Here is an 18,196-nt window from a genome sequence, read left to right on the forward strand (position 1 = left end):
CTCCGCAGCTGCTCGAGTGTGGCTAGGCGGTAGAGGGCGAGGAGTAGATGCTCAACGTGTCTGGTAGGGATGCAGGGGGAGGACGGTGTCGCTCGAGTGCACGACGCATCGGCGCGTCCGCAGTGCGCGGTGAGCGCGCGTGCCGGCACGCCCGGCATCGTTTTGGACACGCGCGTTCCGGCCAATGGCGAGGCTTGGCGAGGCCGGTGAGTGTACCGTGAGGTTCCTCGTGATACGAGAGATGCTCCGGGACAAGGTGGTGCCGGAGAGAGAGAGGCTGAGAGAGAGGTGCCAAAGGTGGCTCGGCATGGCCACGGCATGCATAGTCTAGGGTTTCTTTCCCCCTCCTCTCACTTTAATCGACCAAGGCAGGTACTGGGATGATGCAGGGGCTGTAGGAGAGTGTAATGATCACAGGTTAAAGGGGTTTAGGGAAGAAACCAGAGGATAATAGAGTGTAACTCAATTCTGGAATCATGCCTGCCAACTGTTCGACACAATGCCCGCATGAACATTTTGGTCGAATTTTGGAAATCTTTTTGGCACATCTCAATTATATAATTAAAGTGAAAGATTGGTGGTGGTGGTGTTCATTTTGGAATTGAATGGTAACATTTCAAATTTGAGGTTATCTTCATTTTGATTCAAAGTCCTCACTTGTCAACTCTCTACTCGGTCAACCTAGTCAACTCTAGGGGGGGTGGTCAACATGAAAGTTGTAGACCTTGACATGGTCTTGGATGACATGGCTTTGGTTGACCAAGTTTAGATCAAGAAATGAGAAAACCAGAGGGGTAAAGTAGTGAAGAAATTATTTTGGTGACAAGTGACCATTATCATATGTATGAAAGAATTTTGATTTCCTTGGGTTTGATTCTTGATCCAAAGATGCAATTGTGTTAGTTTATCATATTGAAGTATTCTACAAGCAAGATAGCAAGCAATTATGGCCTAGGTTGAGGATTTGCAATTTGGCATAATGTGTATGTAAGTGAATTATGGGTTTTTCCCATTTTCTTCAATTCTCCTCAAATTAGGGTTTGGTGATCTTGGTTAGGGTTCCAATAGCAATTGTTAAACATACCAACACTCATCATGGCAATTGCACAAAAGAAAATCACTCAAATGCATGAACCTATATGTGGCACTATATGCATAGAAAAAGTTTTTGTTAATTGCAAATTTTGTCTTTGGGGAAATTGTCTTTCTTGTTTATTATTGTTGAAACTTGGGATGTTACAAATCCTTCCCCCTTACAAAAGATCTCGTCCCGAGATCTGCGAGAAAACTAGGTACTAAAGAGATCTGGGTACTCAGTCCTCATAAAGTCTTCTCTCTCCCAAGTGGCTTCTTCTTCGGTGTGGTTACTCCATTGGATCTTCAAAAACTTGATACTTCGGGTACGGGTGGTTCTGAAAGCTTCTTCCAGGATGCGAATAGGTACTTCGCGGTATGTCAGATCTGAGTTGATATCCACAGCTCGATGGTCGATGTTCTTGAAAACCTCGGTCTTCTCAGGTACCTCTAAGCACTTCCGGAGTAACGAGATGTGAAACACATTGTGCACCGCTGACATTTCTTCTGGTAACTCCAGTTGATAGGATACTTCTCCTCTGCGACTCAGGACTTTGAAAGGTCCGACATATCGAGGTGCGAGCTTTCCTCTAAGCTGGAATCTCTGCATTCCTTTAAGAGGGGACACTTTGAGATATACGAAATCTCCGATCTCGAAGGTCATCTCTCGGCGTCTCTTGTCGGCGTAGCTCTTTTGTCTTGATTGAGCGGTCTTGAGGTACTCGCGGATCTTGTGAACCTTCTCTTCAGCTTCGTGGAGAATATCTGGTCCAAAGACTTGACTCTCTCCGACTTCCGACCAATTCAGAGGGGTACGGCACTTCCTTCCGTACAGTGGCTTCAAAGGGGGCCATTTGCAAGCCGGCTTGGTAATCGTTGTTGTACGAGAATTCTGCGTACGGCAAGCAGCCTTCCCACTTAGATCCATACTCTAGCACACATGCTCTCAACATATCTTCTAGTATCCGGTTGACTCGTCTCGATCCGTCCATCCGTCCGCGGGTGATAGGCCGTGCTAAAATTCGTACGAGTTCCGAGTCCTTCATGCACTTTCTGCCGTAACTGGAGGTGAATTGAGATCCTCTTTCGGATACTATCGACTTCGGGGTTCCGTGCAGGCTGACTATTCTTGAGATGTATAACTCTGCAAGTCTCGGTCCTTGATAGGTGGTCTTGACGGGGATGAAATGGGCGACTTTGGTCATCCGTCGACCACTACCCGTGATAGAATCATTTCCTTTACTAGATTTGGGTAGTCCGGTGATGAAGTCCATTCCGACGGAATCCCACTTCCATTCGGGAATCTATAAGGGTTGCAACAGCTCCGCGGGGCGTTGATGTTCTGCCTTGACTCTTTGATGCATGTCACATTTGGCAATGTAGCTCCCTATTTCTCTCTTCATTCCATCCCACCAAAATTGTTCCTTCAAATCTTGGTACATCTTGGTACCTCCGGGGTGAATGGAGTAAAGGGTGTCATGAGCTTCTTTCAGAATGACTTGCTTCAACTCTGAATCTGACGGCACACAAAGGCGTCCGTTGTACCATAGCACTCCTTCTTCATCAACAGTGAATCCCGGTGCTTTTCCTGCAGCTATTTGGCTCTTAATCCCGTCAATGCTTGCATTTCCCTTCTGGGCTTCCTTGATTTGACTAATCAGGGTGGGTTGAAGTTCAATGCTGGCGAGAAATCCTTCACTCACTAACTCCATTCTAAATTGTTCAAACTCTTGAAACAAAGCTAGGTTGCTCTTCTCGCGATCATTGAGTTTAACTGCACGGCAAGCCTACTCAAAGCATCCGCTACCACATTGGCCTTGCCTGGGTGGTAGTGAATTTCCATATCGTAATCCTTGATTAACTCTAACCATCTTCTTTGCCTCATGTTCAGCTCCTTCGAGTGAAGATATACTTCAAACTCTTGTGATCTGAATAGATCTCGCATCGATTACCCATGAGGTAATGACGCCACACTTTCGTGCTAAAACCACTGCTGCTAGCTCTAAGTCATGGGTTGGATAGTTCCGTTCATGTCGCTTCGGCTGCCTTGACAGGTAAGATATCACTTTCCCTTCTTGCATCAACACACATCCAAGACCAATCTTGGAAGCATCACAATACACATCAAATGGTTTGGCGATGTCCGGCATGATTAGTATTGGGGCTGAAGTCGATCCGCTCTTGAGCTCGTTGGAAACTCTCTTCACACTTGTCCGTCCATTCGAACTTCTTATCCTTCTTCAACAATTGAGTCATTGGTCCGGCTATGCTTGAGAATCCTTCAACGAATCGGCGGTAGTATCCCGCCAATCCGAGAAATGCACGGACTTCGCCTGCGGTGGTTGGGGCTTTCCATTCTTCAACAGTCTTGATCTTTGAGGGGTCAACGGCAATTCCTCCGGCGGACAATATGTGTCCCGAGAATCCTACCTCCTTCAACCAAAACTCGCATTTGCTGAACTTGGCGTACGACTGATGCTCCCGAAGGGTATCTAAGACCACTTCCAAGTGATGCTCATGCTCTTCTTCAGATTTGGAGTAGATAAGGATGTCGTCGACGAAAACAACGACAAACTTATCCAGGAAGTTCATGAAGACCTTATTCATGAGATTCATGAAATAAGCGGGGGCGTTGGTCAATCCAAATGACATGACATTGTACTCATACAATCCATATCGGGTGGTGAAAGCAGTTTTGGGGATATCAGTGGCACGAATCTTCAGTTGATGGTAACCAGTCCTTAGATCAATCTTCGAGAACACTTTGGCACCGGTCAGTTGGTCAAACAAATCTTCTATCTTCGGCAAGGGATATTTGTTCTTGATGGTGACATCGTTAAGTTTACGATAATCCGTACATAAACGATTTGCACCATCCTTCTTATCCACAAACAAACTCGGTGATCTCCAAGGTGATGCACTTGGCCTAATCGACCGTTGAATAGCATATCATCCAGCTTGCTTCTTCGGCTCCACTAATTCTGCCGGTTCATACTATAGGCTCTCTCGGGCTATAGGTCCGGCTCCGGGATTAACTCAATGATAAACTCGATATCCCGATCCGGGGGCATACCGGGTAGATCATCGTGAAACACATCGGGGTATCGACAAACGACCCTGATCTGATCCAAGGTGGGTTTAGCTAGACTTTGGTTGCAGGTAAATTTTCTGGGCAATCTTTCAGATATATGCTCGACTAAAATTCCGGTGCTACTAGTCATGGTGATGGCCTTCTTGGCACAATCAATCAGCCCATGATGTTTCGACATCCAGTCCATACCCAGTACTACTTCCAAACCTTTTGTTCCCGTAACAATCAAATTTGCATAAAATTCTATTTCATGAATTCCGATAGGAACATCTTTGCAAATTTTTCTAGCTTTAGTGGTTGATCCGGTATTTGAACTATCATGACATGCTTCAAACCGATAGGTTGAATCTTACTAGTGCATGCAAAATCTTCAAGTAACAAACGAATGCGATGCTCCGTAATCAAACATCACTCTTGCAGGTATTGAGTTAACAGAGAACATACCCAGCACAACATCTGGGGCTTCCTGAGCTTCTTCCGCACTCATGTGAAAGAGGCGGCCGCTACGGTTGTTCGGGTTGTTGGGGGTGAACTTCTTGTGGTTGGCGACACGGCGCTGCCGCCGAGCAGGCCGAGGTGTTGGCGGCAGCCTTGGCGAGTCGCTTGGGGCACTCGTTGGAGTAGTGCCCCACCACTCCGCACTCGTAACAAGTGATGGTGGACTTGTCCTTGGGCGTGATGGGAACAGCCGTTGCTCCCGGCCCTTGGAGCAGTTGTTGGAGGTGTTGTTGTTGTGGTTGGGGGCTCGAGGTGGGGCGCGGTTGAAGTTGTTGTTGTTGTTGTTGTAGTTGCTGTTGTTGTGGTGGCCTCCTCGGCTCCGGGTTTCCTCCACTCCGGTCTCGATAACCCGAACGTGAGTTCCGCATCGGGGGCTTGTTGTTTCTTGGGGCAAACCCTCCACTTGAGCTGGGGCGATACTTGTGGGTGTTGCTGGGCCCACTCGATTCATCATGCGGCGCTTGCGGTTTTCATTGGCCTCGATGGATCTTTCCTTCCATCCGGATGGCGGAGTCAACGAGGGCTTCTAGATCAAGCAAAGGGAATGTTGATCAGCACATGCCGCATCTCATCATGTAGTCCATTCAGAACCTCTCCTTCCTCTTCTCGTTGGTGTCGGTCTCATCCGGGGCGTACCTTGACAGAGTGAGGAATCTGTCGCGGTATTCTACCACGGTTAGACGGCCTTGCTTGAGCTCCCTGAACTCATCTCTCATCTTCTTGATCAGACCCGGTGGCACGTGATACTTGCTAAACTTGAGCTTGAAATCTGCCCAAGTCATCATTTGCCACGCATTCAATGCGCCGGCACTCGTCCACCAGGCACGTGCAGGTCCCGCCGTATAGTGGGTGGCGAATAGCACTTTGTCATGCTCCTCCACTCCGGCTACTTCAAGATTGTTCTCCATAGTCTGAAGCCAATCATCGGCATCAAGGGGTTCCTCCGTCTTGCTAAACACCGGTGGATTGGTGTTCTGGAAGTTTTTCAGCTTTGACCCGTGGTGGTCATGGTTTCCGTGGCCCCGATTGTTCCGTGCAAGCCGTTGAAGTACCGCTAAGTTGGCTTGCCTTTCAGCTCTCTCAACTTCTCTATCAGCCAACATCCGTTGCAACATCTCGCATCATTGCCTCTTGAGTCATGTTGCGAGTTGGAGGTGCCATCCGAACGAGGATATGGATAATGAGATGAGAGGGAAATTTCTATGGCTCATTTTGGGATAAATTCACACAATTTAAACTTGATTCATAATAATACTAATATTACACACACGAACATAGTCATGAAGGTAGCAAATATTATAAGCCAACATTCCGGAGGGTTTGAAGAACCCTTTCAACAATCTACGATACATGGGGCGGATACAAAGGACCAATACATATCACTAGACGCAAGTGCTTAGACGGAACTACTATCCATCAATGCGGAGCGGGAAGGTGGTGTCCATCCCGGCAGGCAGGTGCTGGTGGAAGTCCAGGTCTCCCTCATCGTCATCCTCGTAGTCATTGTCGTTGCTGACGTAGGAGTAGCCATCCCCTTGGATGTCTTCTCCCTCGCCTTCTCCTTCCAGAGCTTGGAGTTGCTCCGCCTGAGTGGAGATGGTCTCCTTCAGGACGGCGATCTTGGCCTTGAGGCGGTCGATGGTGTTCTCCCTCTTGGCGACCCTCTGGCGGAGAATCCGACGCTCCTTGGCGATGACCTGAATGGTCTCCGCCCGCTGAACCAGCTGGAGGTGGGTGCTGTTGGCGAAAGCGCGGGAGTTGTCCAACTCCGCACGGGTCTCGAAGAGCATAAAGTCGAGGTGGTCCACATGGTGCCTCAGCACGGGGTGGAACGGCAGGCTGATGGGCAGCCCAAGTGAGGAGTGCCTTGCAAAGTGCGCAAAGCGTTCCCCTTCAATCGCCACCGAGTTTTGCCCGCACAGACGAGCAAGACCCTCTTGGAGAGCACGGGCGAGTCCATCCACCCAAGTGTTCTCTCGGAGAGAGAACTGAATCTGGCGGAACATAGGTGACTCTGGCTGTCCGGGGAGGTTAGCCATGATGATCCATTGGAGTTGGCCTCCATTCTGATCTGCGATCTGGCCCCCATAGAACACGGGAGGCGAGCGTCCGAGGAACTCGGAGAGAGCGAACAGATCCCTCTCAAAGATGAGATCCCCCCGTTGGCCAGCTCGTACACTTGAGTCTGGATGAAAGGCTCAAGTGGGATGATGGGCTCCATCTCGTAGAGAGATTGATGAGCAAGTTAGAGAAGTGCAAGTGTTCAAAATTTTAAGTACTTATAAATAAGAACATGAATTTGGCTAGTTTAAAAAGATCTCAAAGGTAAGGGTATGATTGTATTTTTCATAATTATTCATTTCATTATAATTAAACTAAGTTTGTCAAACGTCCATTCTAATTAGGGTCTCCTAAGGTCAAACAATGGCTCTGATACCAACTTGTAAACACCCGAATTTTTAAGTCCGGATGCCCTATTACATCATACATCGCAATCCCAGGAAGATTGTTTTTGCGAGACATAATAGTAAGTAGTTCGGAGTCACCATTTATTACAACACATAATGTCTTACAACAAGGGATCACATGATCCAATATTACACAAATAGATTGTTCAACATCACAAATAAGTAGCGGAAGCGTAGTAGTAGTGGACTATCTATTCCACGAGCAACGCTTGACGTTAGAAGACGATCCTAGTTATCGTAGACGTCCTGCTGTCCGTCATCCTGATACTGTTGCTCCTCTTCAAAGTCTGGCATTTGAATAGCCAGGGCAAAGCCATGAGTACTTTAAAGTACTCGCAAACTAATTCTAAGGTGAAACATATTAAGTGTAGTAAGGGGTGCTAAGCTCTAGGTTAATTTGCATAAAGCCAAGTTTGAATTTGATAAGCATTTAGTAAAAAACCCATCATTTGCTAGACTAACTCAAGTGGGAACATTAGTGTCATTCCCACCATTCATTTGGGATCCAAGTCAAATCATCCTTCAAATTCATCATTTCAAAAATTCTGACAACGGAGATAGTATGGCCTTTCCAATCGTCCATAACCGCGGACACGGCTATTCGAATAGGTTTAACACTCTGCAGAGGTTGTACTCTTGTGCCACAACTTTTGATTACATCCGTCGAGGATAACCCCGAATCATCGTAACTCAGTACGCGGATCATCAACCTTAACCTTTCACTTATATGTCCTAGTATAGGCACCTCTCCCCATGAGCTTGGCCTCCGGTGAAAACCAACTGTTAACCCGGGAACTGCACAGGGCTTGGGTCGTACATTCACATCATATTCACATCATTTCTCATATACGGAGGCAGCCTCGGCGTAACCCCTATGATGCTTGTTTAGAGGGAACCCATACTAAAATACACAAGTTGCTAGTTAAGCCCTACCCATAATCGGGTATTGTGGGGGTACTTGTATAATTGGAAGGGTATCGCATTCAAACCCAATCATCAATTTTATCAAAAATCACCATCTTCTCTTGTTCACATTCACCTCCACTTTACTTTCTTTCAAAGTCATTTCACTTCACCATGTTCCCATCTAGAGTAGTCAATTTTAATTGATTAGCACTAGCAACTATATGAGGGGTGCTATCTAGCTTTGAGTTGTGCTAATCTAAATCCAAGTATTGTTCTACTCTAGACCAAGTGAATCATAAATCAAAAAGTACTTTGAAATAAATAAGCAAAATAAGAGTAAGTAAAACAGGGGATAGGTAATACATAAAAGTAAAGTGTGATGGTGCCTTTGCTCTTGTAGAGCTAAGCACTTGTGTTTAGCAAGGGTTAGCTTGCCTTGAGCTGAGTAGTTATCGAAGTTCTCTTCTTCTTCCTGAGAGTAGGCCTCCTCCTCTTGGTATTCCTCGTTACTAGCGTCTATATACGAATACGAGGTATAAATACTAAACCAAGATCACATACTAAACTAGAAACACTTAAAAGGGTTCACACACTAATCCTATCATCAATCAAACATGGCATGGTGGATTGTTGGATGAATTCTTATTTAAGAGAAAAATAATTTCCTCTTATCATTATTACTATTTCTTAACCTTGTTATATAGCTCCTTAGAAAAAATCAATTTCTCCTTGTTACCTCATATTAAGATTTAATCTCATCATATAATAATCAGGTATGAAATATAGGTTGACCAAAGTCAACATTTCATATCTATTATATGTGAGTACAAGTTAATTGAAGTGCTACACTTCACATAGTTTAATACTAACATTTAAATGAATTAAAATCTCTAAGTAATAAATATGAGGGGTTCATTAGCCTAAGTCATTTCCCCTGGTCATATTACTTAGGATCAAGATTTAAATGAGATGGTAGCTCCCATATTATTTGTTAAGTTTGAATTCCAAGTTTACTTGCTCTAGAATTGACTACATAGTCATTTTATTTCATCTCATCCATGATCATACAAATAACCTGTCTATATTATTGCATAATCAATTAGAGGACATCATTTGAGATTTATTAGAATTGAAATCAATTCAAGATCTATTATGGTTGAATTTTGCATAAAGTTTGAATGTTCAAAAGTCCCTGTCTTGTCTTTTTTATCGAATTAAATATTTTGAATTTGGAGGTGGGACCAGTGGCATTAGTTAGATAAATTCATGGGCTTTCCAACGGTATAAAGTTTGCTAAATTTGGTTTGGCATATTTCAAACTATTCAAATTTTACTAAACCATCGCGAGCATATTTTGAATAAAGATTAAATCCGAATTTGAATTGATGGGCTAGGCGGGAAAGCTAAACGGGCCGAAACAGATTTAAATTTCACTTCGCAGCCCAACTAGCAACCGGTGCGGGTGGGCTGCCCCGACGAGGTGGGGGCCACCTGTCGGCCGGCTCGTTAAACGCCGAAGCGGTACGCGCGCGTTAGGCCGTAGGATTAGAACATGATCCGACGGTCGCTGGAGCATCGTCGTCTCCGACGAGCGACGGCTCACTGGCGGCGAGCCTAGGGGGTGGGAGAGCCTACCAGGCCGTTGCAGGAGTCTGGTAGTGTGCGCGGAGAAGTGGAAGTAGATGAGGAAGAGCTTGGGGCAGCGGCGGCGCTCGGGGAGGCTCCAATCGAGCGGTGGCTTCCGCGGGCTCCGGCGGACCTCGGCTTCCAATTGCTGCTGCTCCGGTGAGGTGGTGTTAAATTGAGGTGGGGAGAGTGATCGATGAAGAGAGGGGAGCAGATGGTGTGAAGAAGTTGCGGGCTGAGGTGCTCTATTTATAGCGGGCGAGGGTGGCCGTGAGGTGCTGCAAGGGCGCGTCGACGGCGTGGCCTCTCCGTCGATCGAAAGGGCAAGGCGAGGACAGCATCTTGTAGGTTTCGTCCTGGCGATGCTCGAGGACTAGCTGGCGTGGCGAGAGGACGACTGGATAGCTCGGGCGCGTGTGATGATCATCACGGTACCCGCGGTACCTCGCCGGCGAGGACGACGGTGACAAGGCCTCCGCAGCTGCTCGAGTGTGGCTAGGCGGTAGAGGGCGAGGAGTAGATGCTCAACGTGCTGGTAGGGATGCAGGGGGAGGACGGTGTCGCTCGAGTGCACGACGTACTGGCGCGTCCAGTGCGCGGTGAGCGCGCGTGCTGGCACGCCTGGCATCGTTTTGGACACGCGCGTTCCGGCCAATGGCGAGGCTTGGCGAGGCTGGGGAGTGTACTGTGAGGTTCCTCGTGATGCAGAGATGCTCTGGGACAAGGTGGTGCTGAGAGAGAGAGGCTAGAGAGAGAGGTGCCAAAGGTGGCCGGCATGGCCGCGGCATGCATAGTCTAGGGTTTCTTTCCCCCTCCTCTCACTTTAATCGACCAAGGCAGGTACTGGGATGATGCAGGGGCTGTAGGAGAGTGTAATGATCACAGGTTAAAGGGGTTTAGGGAAGAAACCAGAGGATAATAGAGTGTAACTCAATTCTGGAATCATGCCTGCCAACTGTTCAACACAATGCCCGCATGAACATTTTGGTCGAATTTTGGAAATCTTTTTGGCACATATCAATTATATAATTAAAGTGAAAGATTGGTGGTGGTGGTGTTCATTTTGGAATTGAATGGTAACATTTCAAATTTGAGGTTATCTTCATTTTGATTCAAAGTCCTCACTTGTCAACTCTCTACTGGTCAACCTAGTCAACTCTAGGGGGGGTGGTCAACATGAAAGTTGTAGACCTTGACATGGTCTTGGATGACATGGCTTTGGTTGACCAAGTTTAGATCAAGAAATGAGAAAACCAGAGGGGTAAAGTAGTGAAGAAATTATTTTGGTGACAAGTGACCATTATCATATGTATGAAAGAATTTTGATTTCCTTGGGTTTGATTCTTGATCCAAAGATGCAATTGTGTTAGTTTATCATATTGAAGTATTCTACAAGCAAGAGAGCAAGCAATTATGGCCTAGGTTGAGGATTTGCAATTTGGCATAATGTGTATGTAAGTGAATTATGGGTTTTTCCCATTTTCTTCAATTCTCCTCAAATTAGGGTTTGGTGATCTTGGTTAGGGTTCCAATAGCAATTGTTAAACATACCAACACTCATCATGGCAATTGCACAAAAGAAAATCACTCAAATGCATGAACCTATATGTGGCACTATATGCATAGAAATTTTTTTTGTTAATTGCAAATTTTGTCTTTGGGGAAATTGTCTTTCTTGTTTATTATTGTTGAAACTTGGGATGTTACAACACTGCACAACCATATTCTAGACAAACGCATAACTCCTCTTCGCTCATAGCGAACAACCAATGTAAGGGCACTCCACGGTTGACAAATTGTATTAGATATTGGTTGTAGTAATGTTATATTACTATGCAGGTTTTTAGGAAATTGTTAGCAACAATATAAAGTTGTAAGTTGTTTACGTTCTCCGAGTCATCCATATCTAAGATTTACACCCTGCAGGGGTTACCAAATGTAACCATACACAGATCAACCCCGCTTAATTAGGACAGAGTCTCACAACAAGACCATTCCTGGTGCTATAAGCAAGTTTAATGGGAGCCACCCAACCAAGTTACTCATGATGGACTCCAATTGAGACTCCAAAAAGGACCCAAAAGTTTGCAACGGCTTCCAAGGCGGGCGTTAACAACCGGCTGGAACCAAGGATAAGGAGTCGCGCAAGATGTACTAGAACACATAATACGAACACTTGAATGTTAATCATGCATATGAGAAAATAAAATCAAGGTTGTGGTTCCCACTAACAGAGTGGAGGAAAGGTAGTACGTGCCACTCCCCCACGTACGGGTAGAGCGCTCATTCTGGAATAGATAATAAGAACTCAGGTCTTGGGGACACAAGCAAGGCAAAGATCGGATGCTTGCACAACGCCCACCGATATAACTTATTAAGTTATTATCCCACATCAAATTTTAGTTGTAACAACTTATATCATGTTTAAGTCCAACAACATTATTCGTGCATGAAATATGTAACAACCTCCTATTATATCCCGATAACCTACCGAGATAAAAAAAATAGAGCTCTAAGAAAGCGCTACGACTCGCAAGGCTTGCCAAACAAACAAACAAACAAGAGGTGATAGGTAATGGAAAGGAAACAATGCTTATTAGGGTAAACAAGCGAAATAGGAGTTGTGAATCAAAAATAATCGGCACATACAGATAGCAATAAACACCAAGAGCTGAAATGTAAAATAGGTGAAGGGAAGAGAGATCTCCCGTGAGAATTGCAGAAGAACTATCTGGAAACTTGTTGTTTCTCACATCACCACTTCTATCCGGAAGAAGCAAATGATGTCACACACAACGGATGCAGATCTTGCTACTCTGGAGAAGAATAAGCATGCCCAACATATGATATGCATGACGTGTAAAAAATAATTATTGCATGTGATAGTCTAGATGATATGACAGTCAATACTGGGCACATTTTGTTGGCTAATTATGTCACCAACAACCATAAACAAAACAAGAAAGGTTTCCATGAATAGATGTTGGAATATATTGAATTGGAACATTAGAGGGGTTTATTCCCATGAAAGATTGGATGACATTAGGCAAAGAACTAAAGAGAGTTACCATAACATTGTCTGTTTACAAGAAACAAAGAGAGAAATATTTGATCATGCCTATATTAAAATAATTATGTTCTCAAAGGCTCAACAACTTTGTTTTTCACTCCTTCTATTGGAATCTCTGGAGGCATTATCACTATATGGAATGGAAATTTATCTGAAGTCCATGTTGTCAGCCAAAGCAGCTATCAAATTACCACTGAGTTTACTTGCAAGACAACCGGTAAAAATTGGCTCATCACCAACATTTATGGACCATCTAGCATGAGAACACACCTGAGTTTATTACCTGGCTTGCCAATATTGACTCAGCTATGATGCAATACTGGATTATCATGGGGGATTTTAATCTTATTAGAGATCAAAATGATAGGAACAGAGCTGAAGGTGATACTAATAGTATGCTATTGTTCAAGATCATACAAGAAGATGATCTGGAAGAGATTCCACTAAATGGCAGAGCATACACATGGAGAAATATGCAGGACAATCCACTTATGGAAATGCTTCATTGGGTTTTGATGACCCACAAGTATAGGGGATCGCAACAGTCTTCGACGGAAGTAAAACCCAAATTTATTGATTCGACACAAGGGGAGGTAAATAATACTTATAAGCCTTAACAGCGAAGTTCTCAATTCAGTTGCACCTGGAAAAGCACTAGTAGCATGGGTGATGTGAAAGCAGCAGTAATATGAGAGCAATGACAATAGTAACACATCAGCATTAGTACAGAGGAGATGGCACCAGAAAATATTCCAGTGCGTAGTTGACTGTAGAGCAATGATGATGACAGAAGGACCGGGGTTCCCAGCTATCTACACTAGTGGTAACTGTCCAAATAACATGTGTTGGGTGAACAAATTACAGTTGGACAATTGATAATTGACAGGGCATGACAATGATAAGATAAATGTTACTGTAGTATTTAATTGGGCATTACAACATAATACATAGACCGTAATCCAACTGCGTCTATGACTAATAATCCACCTTCCGGTTATCGTCCAAACCGCTTCTAGTATTAAGTTGCAAGCAACAGATTATCGCATAAGCAATGTGTGTAAACTAAACAATAGAATTATCCTTGGATAAAACATTGTTGTTTTCTCCCTAGTAGCAACAACACATCTACAATCTTAGAAGTTATTGTCACTCTTACAGAAAACTAGAGGCATGAACCCATTATCGAGCATAAATACTCCCTCTTGGAGATACATGCAACTACTTGACCAAGGTAACTACAAGTACCGGAGAGCATGCAAGATCTTCAATAATAGTAGTATAATAATATGATGAACAATCTGATCACAAATCCACAAATTATCGGATCCCAACAAACACAACACCGATTACATCATATGGATCTCAATCATGTAAGGCAGCTCATGAGATCATTGTATTGAAGTACATGAGAGAGAATACCAACTAGCTACAGCCGAGTACCAGTAGTCCAGGGGGGACTACTCACGAAACATCATGGAGTCGGAGTGGAGGCGGTGGAGTCGATGAAGATGGCTCCGGGGGTCAATCCCCGTCCCGACAGGGTGTCGGAACAGGAACTTCTGACCCCCGAAACTCGTCTGGACGATGATGGCGGCGACGGAACTTTTGGTGGAAGGAGGCTGGATGTTTTAGGGTTTTCTCGTCGAAGGGAATTTATAGGCGGAAGGGCGAGGTTGGTAGGCGCTAGGTGCTCCCACACCACCCCTTGGCATGGGCCAAGGCCAGGCCGCGCCTAGGCATGGTTTGGCTGGCCCCTGGCCCCCCTTCGTATCTCCTCTGGACTCCATCTTCATTTCGGTAAAATAGCGACCTCGGCTTTTGTTTCATCCAATTCCGAGAATATTTCCTGTACAACTTTTCTGAAATACAAAACAACAGAAAATAGGGAACTGGCACTGTGACATCTTGTCAATAGGTTAGTGCCAGAAAATGCATAAAAGTGTCACGAAGTGTAGACAAAATATGTAGGAATTGGTGTAAAACAAGCATGGAGCATCAAAAGTTATAAATACGTTTGAGACGTATCAGTTTTCACATCGGCAGAATGGACAAATGAATTTCCCAATACAATAGCATACCCTGTATCTAGACTGGGCTCTGACCAACCTATTCATATACAAATTGGTACTGATATTCCAAGACTAGTCTTTTAAGGTTTCAAGATTAGTGGATGGAGTTTGAAGGTTTTAGTGATACTGTCAACACTTATTGGATGAGTGCTCCTATAAAGCATAATTCTGCTCAAATTCTAATTGGTATATTCAAATGTCTGAGAGCCGGCCTTAAGAGATGGAGAAAGAATCACTCAAGTTTAAGAAAAATAATCTCCAACTGCCTCTATATCCTGGCATTATAGGATGGCCTTGAGGAACACAGAAACATGTCTACCATTTAGAAGAATTTCAAGAAAATACAACATAGCCACACTAGAAAATTATTAGATGAAAATAGAATTTATTGGAGGAGTATGGCTTAGTTGGGCAACATTGGGTGATGAGAATACAAAAAAAAATTCTATGCAATTGCCACAAAGAACTTCAGAAGAAACCTGGTCGCATATATCAAATCTAATGATGGTACTGTTTCATAGAACCATTATCACAAGGCAACAATTATATTGGAATCTTACAAGAACAAATTGGGTATATATGATAATTGTCACATGTCTTCCAATCTTGAAAATATTGTACAGACACATAATATTCCTCATTGTGATGAACCATCTAGTACTGAAGAGATTGAAAATGTAATCAAAGAAATGCCTTCTTATAGGGCACCAGGACTTGATGGATTCAACAGACTATATCTCAAGAAATACTAGCCAATTGTTAAAAATGATTTTATCAACCTGGTCAATGATTTCTACTCTGGCAATATATATCTTGAAAGTTTCAACACTACACACATTACACCGATTCCCAAAACAGCAAACTCTGAGACTATGAATGATTTTAGGCCCATCACTTTGGGGATTCTTCTATCCAAATTCATGAAAAAATTGATGGCTAATAGGATGCAAAAGGAAATTATTCCAATTGTTCACTAGAATCAATATGGTTTCATCAAAGGAAAAACTATCCAAGATTGTTTGGGGTTCACCTTTGAATATCTTGACATATGTCATAAATCCAAGAAGCCCATCATTATTTTGAAAATGCTTTTGACAAAGTGGATTATAATGCCATTATTCTATGCTAAAAGGTAAAGGTTTTGGACCCAAATGGATCTCACTTATTGATAAAATTCTTCACTCAGCCTCCACATCAGTTCTCCTAAATGGTGTTCCACGGGAAAAAATTATATGTAGAAGAGGTGTGAGCCAAGGTGATCCTATGTTCCCTCTTTTTGTTTGAATACATTAGATCTCCTTCAAGCTATAATGAATGATGCATGTCAACAAAGCCATGTGAGTCTACCAATTTTGACTATGGACAAAAATATCCAATTATCGAGTATGCAGATGACACCCTTATGATAATGCCTCCTGATGTAAATGAACTCCAATACTTATGAACATCCTTATTGAGTTTAGCAATTCCACTGGACTCCAAGTCAAATATCATCAGATCACTCTTGCACCTATAAATGTTGATAACATCCATCCTGAGTATCTGACTTTCAGTTTTGGATGTAAGATTGAAAGGTTGCCCTTTACATATCTAGGCCTACCACTGGGCACAACTAGATATTCATTTGCAGACTTAATACCTCTGGTCTCTAGATTAGATAGAAGATTATTTGGTATCTCAACGCTTATATCTTGTACTGTTAGATTGACATTATTGAACTCTGTTATTTCAGCCATGCCAATGTATGCTATGTGATCTATCAAGGTACCAAATAAAATTTTGGTCCATTTGAAAAAATTGGAGCACAATTACCAGAGACAGAAACAAACATGGTAAATGTTCGTCTAATTGGGAATAGAAGGTGGACTAGGTGTGTTAAACTTGAGAATGCAAAACAAAGCACTGCTGATAAAAAAATCTCTTCAAATTCTATAGTCACCAAGACATTCCCTCGGTCAATATCATATGGAAGGCACACTATAATGATAGATCTTTGATGTCTACACACGCTTCTATTCTTGTAGACAGTGTTGGGCCTCCAAGTGCAGCGGTTTGTAGAACATCATCAAGTTTCCCTTAAGTGGATCACCCAAGGTTTATCAAACTCAGGGAGGTAGAGGTCAAAGATATCCCTCTCAAGCAACCCTGCAATTACGATATAAGAAGTCTCTTGTGTCCCCAACACACCCAATACACTTGTCAAGTGTATAGGTGCTCTAGTTCGGCGAAGATATAGTGAAATACATGTAATATGGATGATTGTAAGTAGTAATTGCAATCTTAAATAAAAATGGCAGCAAGCAAATATGTAGCAGAATTGGTTGCAAACGGTGTTTCAATGCTTGGAAACAAAGCCTAGGGATCATACTTTTACTAGTGGACACTCTCAACAATGATACCATAATTGAATACATAGATATTATCACTTCACTATGCTACTCTGAACCACTCTTCGGTTTGATAATAAACACAAATTCATTGCATAGGTCTGCATAAGGATTCCTTAAAGTTCGCATTTCCAATCTATGGACACCCCACGCTGTCACTTTGAGCATACAAAGATGGCACTAACTAGTCACCACAATTCATAAGTATTTCTATAAATTAAGCATAAGAAACAAACACGGGGTGCACACTCTCACCTTCACACCGTTGGACAAGGTGTCCCCGGAGATCACATAATAGAATCACTTGAGTAGCACAATAGTTGAAGAATAACATCTACTTATTCAATTAGATTGCAAAGCTCATGATCACATAAAGATCATACATGGAGATATAGATATCCCACATAGCTACCGGTAAAGCCCTCAGCCTCGGGGAAGAACTACACACACGTCATCATAGGAGTCAACAACAGCGATGAAGATGGCGGTGGAGTCGATGGAGATGGCTCTGGGGGCAATTCCCCGTCCCGGCAGTGTGCCGAAACACAGACTTATGTCCCTTGGATCTTGTCTTTGGAGGCGGCGGAGGTACATAACTTTTCATGGACGGAGGCTTATTGATTTAGGGTTTTTGCGTCGGGAGGCATTTATAGGCGGAAGATCGAGGTCGGTGGAGGCCAGGGGCAACAGACCACCCTTAGGCGCGGCCAGGGCCTGGGCCACGCCTAGGCCTGGTCTGGCCACCCTGGGGTGCCTCTTCGTCCCCCCTCTGGACTTTGTCTTCATTACGGAAAAATAAGATCTTCCGCTTTTGTTTCCAATTCCGAGAATATTTCCAGTACAACTTTTCTGAAATACAAAACAACAGAAAACAAGAAACTCGCACTGTGGCATCTTTTCAATAGGTTAGTGCCGGAAAATGTATAAAAGTGCAACGAAGTGTAAACAAAACATATAGTAATTGGTGTAAAACAAGCATGAATCATAAAAAATTATAGATACGCTTG

This window comes from Lolium rigidum, chromosome 7 (assembly GCF_022539505.1).
Source record: "Lolium rigidum isolate FL_2022 chromosome 7, APGP_CSIRO_Lrig_0.1, whole genome shotgun sequence".
Taxonomy (NCBI): Eukaryota; Viridiplantae; Streptophyta; class Magnoliopsida; order Poales; family Poaceae; genus Lolium; species Lolium rigidum.